The 9,488-nt window shown below is 31.9% G+C and overlaps 1 long non-coding RNA gene across 1 annotated transcript; it reads left to right on the forward strand.

The window, feature by feature from the left end:
* The first annotated feature begins 1,761 nt into the window (after positions 1-1,761).
* On the forward strand, positions 1,762-2,306 carry LOC107892930 (uncharacterized). The gene is made up of 2 exons (XR_001682665.2): positions 1,762-2,196; positions 2,267-2,306. It is a non-coding gene; the product is annotated as an uncharacterized lncRNA (long non-coding RNA).
* Positions 2,307-9,488: the final 7,182 nt, after the last annotated feature.

Genomic DNA, 9,488 nt, shown 5'->3' on the forward strand with positions numbered 1-9,488 from the left:
AAATAATAAATTGAATGAAATATTAATTTAGATCATGATTGTGTGGAAATTCGAGAAAAATAGAAAATTACCAAAATGTCCCTAAATTTTTGGTATTTCTGTAATTTAGTCTGGTAAGTTCGTATAACTTGAATTATATTCTTAAATGCTTGAAGTGTATGTTATTGATGTGAATATGATTTGAATGTTCATTGTATGAAAATTGATGAAACATTGATATATTTGATAAAAAGGGGAATAATGCATTGAATGGATGTATGAATATTTATCACACTATCCATTAATTCTATCGGTAATTTTGGCTGTTTTGATTATGGTTATAATGACATGTATGAGTTAAATTGGCCAACGTTAGCTCATTAATGTTTTGATTCTGATTGATTTTAAATATGAATGCTTGATGAAATGAAATGTCTGTAAATTAATTTGTAAACTCTGGTAATGCTCTATAACCCTATTCTGGAGATGGATACGGGTTAGGGGTATTACAAGGTTAAAGATAAAAAAATCTTATCTCCTTGAAGATGCAGTGGGGCAGATTGAAGATAGCGAATCTTATTTCCCTAAAGTTGCAGTGGAATAGATTAAGGCTACAAACCACAAATCCTATACCGCTGAAGTTGCAATGGGACGGATTGAAGTCATCGTCGCGAATCTTATCTCCCTGAAGTTGCAGTGAAGCAGATTAAAGAAACAAATCTTCTCCCTGAGGTTGCAATGGAGTAGATTGAAGATGTTAATATTATCTCCTTGAAATTGCAGTGGAGTAGATTGAAAACACAAATCTTATCTCCCTGAAGTCGCAGTGGAGTAGATTGAAGTTACAAATCTCATCTTCCTAAAGTTGCAGTGGAGTAGATTGAAGATAGTGAATCTTATCTCTCTGAAGTTGCAGTAGAGCAGATTAAAGTTATAAACCTGATCTCCCTGAAGTTGCAGTGGAGCAAATTAAAGTTACAAATCTCATTTCCCTGAAGTTACAGTGGAACAGATTGAAGCTATAAGTTACAAATTTTATCTCCCTAAAGTTGCAGTGCATCAGATAAAGGCTACATATCTTATTTCCCTAAAGTTGTAGTAGAATAGATTAAAACGAAAAATTACAAATCTCATCTCCCTGAAGTTGCAGTGGAGCAGATTAAAGCTATAAGTCTAATCTCCCTGAAATTGCAGTGGAATAGATTGAAGCAACACATATATACCTCTGAAGTTGCAATGGGCTAGAATGAAGCTACTTGAAGAAAGGAAACACCAAAGAAGTTGAGATTCGGCAAGACCAGACTAAATTGGTCTGTTTAAAGTCTTTGCTCCGTTCTCATTATACGATAACGAGCAAAAAAGGGCAATTGTAATAGGCCAATTTTGTCCGGGCCCAAGACCAAATAAAAATAATAAATAAAACCAAAAAAATAAATAAAAAATTCCAAATATCAAAAGTCCATTTACAACACTTACAAGCCCAAATTACATTAAACCCAAAAAGCTCAATTTACAAACCCAAAATTAACCTAAACTTAACCCAAAGTCTAAAGGCCCAAAACACTTAGAGCATGTTTGGTTGGGGGAGTAGGAATGCATTCCCCCTATTCGGTGGGCCCACCACCAAACCAACGTTTGGTTGGCTGTAATGCCATTACAGCCTGATTCTATTCAGGCCCTATTACATGAAAAGGCTGTAATAGCCATTCCTTGCCCACATATCCGATTGGCTATTCCATCCGGCTCTCTTTTTCCATTTTCCAATTTCTGCCCTCCGTTATCTTCTCCTTCACTTTCTTGTCATATTTCAGATTTTCTCATTCATCTTCTTCCACAGATTTGTAACTTTCTCTCCTTCTGTTCCCATATTTCAAGTAATTTTTTCCTTCTTTAATTTTTCCATTCTTTTTAACGTTTCTCTTCTGTGTTTTTTTGTCACTTTTGCAGCCATGGGTCTCGAGGTAAGCTATTCAATTAGATTCCTCTTTTGATCTCCTTCTTCTATATCATCAATTATTTTAGTATTTTCTTCTTTTTTCGTTACTCAAAAGGGTTTTGTTGATTTTTCTTTTTTGGTTTTCAATTTTCAAATCGGTCAATTAGGCTACTATGATATGCATTGATAACTCAGAATGGATGCGAAATGGCAATTATTCTCCGTCTCGATTTCAAGCCCAAGCTGATGCTGTTAGTCTTATCTGTGGAGCTAAAACCCAGGTAAAATGATTGCCTTTTAATGGAATGTAAAATTATGGGAATTTGATTTCGTTTAATGAATTAATGGCAGTCTAATCCGAAGAATACGGTGGGGATTTTGACTATGGCGGGAGAAGGAGCACGTGTATTGGCTACTCCTACTAGTGAACTTGGAAAAATCTTGTTTTGCATGCATGGTACTTATTTTTTTCAGTCATGTTTGGAGACTATTAGAACCTTAGAAGTATGTGTATTGCTTTACCGTTGCACTCCTAAAGAGAGAACTTGGGTTCGAACTTAGAACCTTAGAGACAAACCCAAAAGGACTAGTTTTTATGAACTTATAACGGACATGGAGGCTACTTTATTTCCTTCTAACAAGAAAAATTGACATATATGTTGAAGGAAAACAACATTAATAGTTTTACAGCTTGTTATTTGTATCATACGAGTACTTTACTTTACTTAACTTAACTTTAGCAAATTTGTACCATGACCTATGTAAAGAATGTAGTTCTGTGAGAAATCCATGTTTGATAACCTCTATGAAAGACGAGCAGCTTTTTTATTAGAGTTTAGAAATGGAAAACTTGTCGTTGCTGTTGGGTTTCAGGAGTTATATTTAGTGTAGCTTGTCATTTTTATGCAAAAGTAGCATGTAATTAATGAGTAATCTATAATATTTTATTTACATATTTCTGAATTAAAGGTCATCTTCCTTCCACTCTATTAGCTATGTCATCATCGTTGCCTTCTTATTCTCTATGCACGTTTCAATGCATACAGGTCTTGAAATGGAGGGTGAGATGAACCTAGCAGCTGGAATTCAGATTGCTTAGTTGGCTCTAAAGCATCGCCAAAACAAAAATCAGCAGCAAAGGATTATAGTTTTTGCTGGAAGGTATGTTATATTGGCTGTTGATTTGCTAGAAGGTATGCAACCATCAAGTACTTTTGAAAGATTAAGATGCAGTTTACTGGAGAAATTCAATGCATTTACTTTTATTGATCTGTTTATGCTTTTTTTTGTTAAAAAACAAATGATGATGAGTAATGGATGTTTGGTTCTGGAACATCTTGTTTGAAGAAATTGTAATGACAGTTGAAGAGGATGTGAGAGGAGACATTGATGTGATGATTTTGCAATTATATATTTGTCATTGAACCGTATTTGACTATGATCTTAAGTTTTGGTGCTAAATCGCTGTTGGTACAACAGTCTAATAGATTTCTACTTCAAATTAGACAGTGTTCCTAGTTTGGATTGTGTGTCACTTTTAGAAGGAAATCTGATTAAAAGCATAGAACATATGTGCAGACCTTGAGAGAAAATTGCAAAATTTTACTGCTGTGTACTCCCTTGGCCTCAAAGCAGATGGTTAAAATGCTTAAAACCCCTACAGTTTAATCCTTGAAATTGTTGAGTTTACGGTTTTCCTTTGAAATGATTGGAAAGTGCTTGATGTGGTGCAGGGACTCGTAGCTTCAGAAATGGTGTTTGTTATTCAAATATATGTTGTTGATAGAGGAGGCCCTTTGTTTGTCTCAATGTATTTGCCTTTGCAAACCTTACTTGCGGCTTTAATAGCTGTTGTTACATTGGGTGAAGAATTCTACTTGGGAGGGTAAGCCTTAACTTTTAACCCATACATTGTTGCCTACAATCATACTTTGCAGGGTTGGAGTGACATTGAATATTGCTTGCAAAATATGTGAAACTTGCAGGGTAGTAGGAGCAGCATTGATAATAGCTGGATTGTATCTGGTTGTCCTAGGAAAAAGTGAAGAGAGCAAGTATCTATCTGAAAATGAACCAATTTATTCAGTGTCTAAAAATAATGACATGGAATCCACCTTCATTCGGCCATTGCTGGGAAATAAATTGCAGAGCTGAGGCAAATGGATGAATTTTCATATCAGCTCCATGGCAAAGTCAGTCATCCAATCCACATTAATGACATTTGAAGCAGCTTGCTGCTATTGAAATTGAAGGACAACAAACGTGAATGATGGAGTTTCTAACAATTGAAATGGAAAAAATAAAAGTTGAATTGTTTTGATCAACATGCATCATGGATGACATATGAAATCATTTTTTATTATTAATTCTGAATGGAACACATAGGGTGCCTTCTCTGAGCTCTAACAGCCATGCTTATGTATTTATTTATGTTTATTTGACCCTGTTGGTTTGGATCATCATTTTGTGAAGAAATTCAATGGTAATGTTGTAACTTTTGGATGTAAAATTTTATAACATATGGATTATGACATATAAATTAATGAAATCATGTAACCTTTTGTTAATATATGAATATTATATTTATGCAAAATATAATTCCCAAGTTATTTATTACTTCTAATTTTTTTTTGTAGAATAATTAAATTATTTCATCCACTAATGATATTTTAGCACATTAAATATGTATTGCGATTTAAAAATAATAAATGAGATTATATATTATTTTTATACTATTATATATTATGATTTTAGTAAATTCATATAAGAATAATTATTTTAAGAATTTTATTAAATTATATATTTTTTATTAAATTATATTTAATAATAATTATGTTAAAATATGATTAAATTATTTATTATTTATATTAATAATTTTATTAAAATTTAATAACAATAATAATAATCATCTACCTAAAAAAATTCTACTAAGGGTATTCTAGTCATTTTAGTTTTTTTCCTTATGTTATTACAAAATCATTCCATTCAACTAAACACAAGAATACTATTACAGTTTTATTCCATTCCATTCAACCAAACAATTGAATTACTATTACAGCTCTATTCCATTACAGCTCTATTCAATTACAGCGAACCAAACGTGCCCTTAAAAATTTTCAGAAAAACTTAAACCCTAATTTCTTTCTGGCACAGCACCCCTCCCCTCGATCACGCCGCCCGCGCCTCGTCCCGAGGCCTGACCCCTCCTTTGCTGCCTTACACCAAAACGGCAAAGGCGCCTCTTCTCCGCCTCCGTCAACGTCTGCAAAAATGACAGAAAAGAAAGCAGAAGCAGCGCAAGAAACGGAAAAGAAGCAAAGGCAAACAGTAGCATAAAAAAAGTAGAACATGTATCAATCGGCTATAAAAAGCCACAACTCCATGTAATATTTTTTTGAGGAGGAGAAAATATACAAAAAAGATCGAATACAAAAGAATTTTAAAAAGGTGATTCCTTTATTGTTTTTTATTTTTTTTATATATTTTACATGTAAAAAATAAAAATAAAAATAAAAAGAAAATAAAGAAACTCACCTGTGTCGCTTCACGTACTCGCCGTCAGACACTTTCTCTGGCATCGAAATCGATAGAGAAGGCCAAAGGCCGAACCTTTTCCATTCTTTTTCTTTTTTTTAGGCATTTGCTTTCTTGATCTAAAACCTAGGTTTAAAACGGGCTAAAAAGGGGTATTTTTGGTATTTTCCAGCCATAAAAAATGGCGGAGCCCCTCTCCGGCAACCGGTGGCCGCCGTGGGCTCGCCGGACCCTTAGGCCGGAATAGGGGTTAGCTTCAGAGAAAAAGGAAGGAGGTTTTTCGAATTTTGTTATTTTCAAGAACTGAAATGATTTTTTTTTAAAATTTAACTTAAATAGTAGTAGTGAAACGGTGTCATTTCACCTAGGCCCCAACCGCCCCAAAACGGCGTCGTTTTGGGGACGACCTGAAAACCAACCCGACCCACTCCAGGATTCGCGTGTTTTCGCAACCAATGGGATATTTGCACTCCTGGTCCTTTCGCCTTTTTGGGTTGTTTTAATTTAGTCCTAATTTCATTATTTTTTTATTTTTAAAGATTTTACCATTCAATTTTGTCTCGCTTTCACTTAAGTCCTCGGTTCCCTGATCTCCTGGAGAAAGGACACGTGTCTTGAGGATTGGGATAATTGCTCATTTGGTCCTCGTTTGTTTTCGCGCCTTTCATTTTAGTCTTTTGTTTATTTATTTTATCTTAATTTATCCTTTTAATTTAATTTAGGTGACAATTAGGTCCTTTATTTATTTTAATTCTTTTATTTATTTGTTTGTTTGTTTGTTTGTTTGTTTGTTTAGTATTTTTTTACTTTTTGCTATATTCAAATCTTTTCTTTATTTTTTTCATCGGGCATCTATTTATTTTTTTATTTTTTTATCTATTATTATCTATTTATGTATTTTATTACAAATTGCACCCCTAATTTCAGTTACATTTTAATTTGGTCCTTTATTTTCAATATTTTATAAACTATTTTCCTCTATATTCATTTATTTATGTATTTATTTATTTCCTCGTCCTTATTATATTTAAAATTGGTATTATCGTTTTTTTATGTGCACATTTTGTTACTATTATTATTGTTATTATTTATTTTATTTTTCTTTGATTATTCATATTAGTATTAGAGTAATATATATTATGTGATTATCGCCATTATATTTATTATGAATTGTTTTTATTAGTATATTCATATTATTGTCATTTATTAGCGCAACATTTTTATTCGTATATCATTGTTCCATTTTCTACATTACCATTTTATCTTATTTCATTAAAATCATGTCATGAATCACATTTAGACATATTTACCCATTGTTGTATTATGCCCAAATAAGATAGATACACATTGTTTTAAATATTACATTTGTCGTTACTCGATGAGGGAAATTTTAAAATTAAGGCAATGTTCTGTATTTGGAGATTCGAGAAGTCGTGCCCTAACTTACGGGGTTTGACTTTCTCCTTAAATCTAGATAATCGAACATACATTTTAAAACTAAAATACATGAGATTTAAACAATAATTATATGATGAGCGATTTTATTTTCGAGAATACGGGATGTCATGTCCTAACTTACGGGACATGACCTTTTCGTTAACTCGAGATAAGAAAGCTTCTTATATAAGTTTGGATTTAACTAAATGATTTCAAACAAAAATATTATTATGCAAAAAGGGATCGTGTTTTAAACTTCCTTCAAATTTTCAAATTTTGGCACTAAGACTTTAATTAATCAACTAGGTACCAATTTTGGGCGTTACAAGGGTGTTAATCCTTCCTCGTGCGTAACCGACTTCCAAACCCGTTTCCTAAATTTTGTAGACCAGAAATCTTTGTTTTAGTAAATCAAATCGTTTATTAAAGCGATCAATTTACGAGGTGACCCGATCACACCTCATAAAAAAGGATTGGTGGCGACTCCTATTTTTTTTTATTTTTTAAAATAAAAGTCAATTTCAAAAAATTGGTTTCGACATCTAATTTATGTAAATTACTTGCTCTATAAATATATATCTCAGCTTTATTCTTTAATTACTGTTTCTTTAACTGTTATATATTTTAATTCTTTGCTTAATTCAATGATGATGAATTCGTTAAAGTTTTTGTTTTTTATCTTTTGCTTCGCTTTCATCAAACAATCTTATCAGAGTCGTATTGTTATTCCAAAAAGTTATAATCAATTTGATCTTACTGATATTGCGGGACTGGAGAGCATCACCTTCGATTGTAAAGGCGAAGGGCCATACGTTGGTGTATTCGACGACAGAATACTTAAGCATGAACCAAATTTTAGTTTAAAAGAATTTGCTATTCCTTCATTAACCAGGTATTAATTTATCATCATCTTTTTTTTATCATTTTGTTGACATAATAGTGAAATAATTGACAGGTTTTTTTCTTTGTTGGATCAGGGAAAGGAGGTTATGTGATGGGTCGACAAATCCCATGCTTGAACCTGTATCTGGAAGGGCTTTTGGTTTAAAATTTAACGATGCAACATGCGATCTTTATATTGCAGACGTATACTTTGGTTTGCTAATGGTTGGACCCAAAGGGGGCGTAGCACAAGTTCTTGTCAATTCGTTTGAGGGAATCCTATTTAGATTTACAAATGGGTTAGACATCGATATCAACACGGGAGTTGTTTATTTTACAGATAACAACATTATTTTCCAGAGGAGATATTTCTTTTCTTTTCTTTTCTTTTCTTTACGGTTGCTCTTGATACAAATATTGTTTGTTATTTAAAACTCATGAATACTTGCATGTGTGTAGGCATGCGGACCTTTTATTGAGATCATCAACTGATCGAACTAGAAGATTGTTTAGATATGATCCGCGTACAAAAAAGGCATCTGTAATGTACAAAAGTTTACTGAGTTAACTATACGAGCCAAAAGTGTTTGCTGAGTTAACTAGAATTCCTGATAACATTAAGATGAATGATAAAGGGGAATTCTGGGTCAGAAACTAGTAATGATGGGCCGGATCCTATAGGAGTCAAATACGATGGAGAAGGTTCTATTTTACAAGAATTGGACGGGAATGGAGGAGGTATATTGAATTCTATTAGTATACATCCGCTTGATCGTAAAAGCTTATGTTGGGATTTTAAAATTTTAAATTCAGTTATTTAGTTATTTTAATTAGATTTCATTTAGTTTATAGTTGTATTCAAATTTATAGACGAATCAATTGAAGTTTATTATTATTATTATCCCGACATATACATCAGCAACACTTGAAGTGCATGAAATTACATACATACCCCTAATTGTGCATCAAATTACATACATAATTATTTAAATTCCTCAGGCAGGCTGCTGCTTGCGTACAAACAAATTTGTATAGGTTAAAATATGCCATAGATCCTTGTACTATTAACAAATTTGGATTTAGTCCTTATACTTTAATTTTTAGGAATTTAGTCTTTTTATTTTTCAAATTTCAAAATTTAAGCCCATTTGTTAACACTATTAAATTTTTTTGTTAAATTTGTTGATCTGACATTTTAAAATTTTAAAAAAAAAACTCACTTGAAAGAAATATTATTAAAAACTAACATTATAATGAATATGAATTTAACAAAATAATTTTAACATCTAAAAAAGTAGAGGATTAAATTCCTTTAAATAAAAGTATACTAAAAACAAAAATTATACAATACTCATTTTTGTCTTGACTGATGAATTCTCTAATCCTGTTGGACTTTTAACTGTGGCATTTTATCATGTCAATATTATTACACGTGGCATATCACATGTTGCTATTTACTTGCTCTGATAATCACATCAACGAAAAGAAAAGTAATGATCAAACTTGACTTTTTTTTACGAGACTTAATTGATTTTACCCTTAAATAATAACCACCTCTAAGATATCGCAGAAAGATAAAAATTCATGGGAATTATCCAATTTGATTACCTATTAAAGTTTGAGGGCTTATTTGAATACAATAATAAAGTTAAAGGGTTTATTTAATATATTACCCATTTTATAATTAGTATAGTTTGGCCTTAATAAGAACTAATAAATT

The sequence above is a fragment of the Gossypium hirsutum genome, chromosome D09 (assembly GCF_007990345.1).
Source record: "Gossypium hirsutum isolate 1008001.06 chromosome D09, Gossypium_hirsutum_v2.1, whole genome shotgun sequence".
NCBI lineage: Eukaryota > Viridiplantae > Streptophyta > Magnoliopsida > Malvales > Malvaceae > Gossypium > Gossypium hirsutum.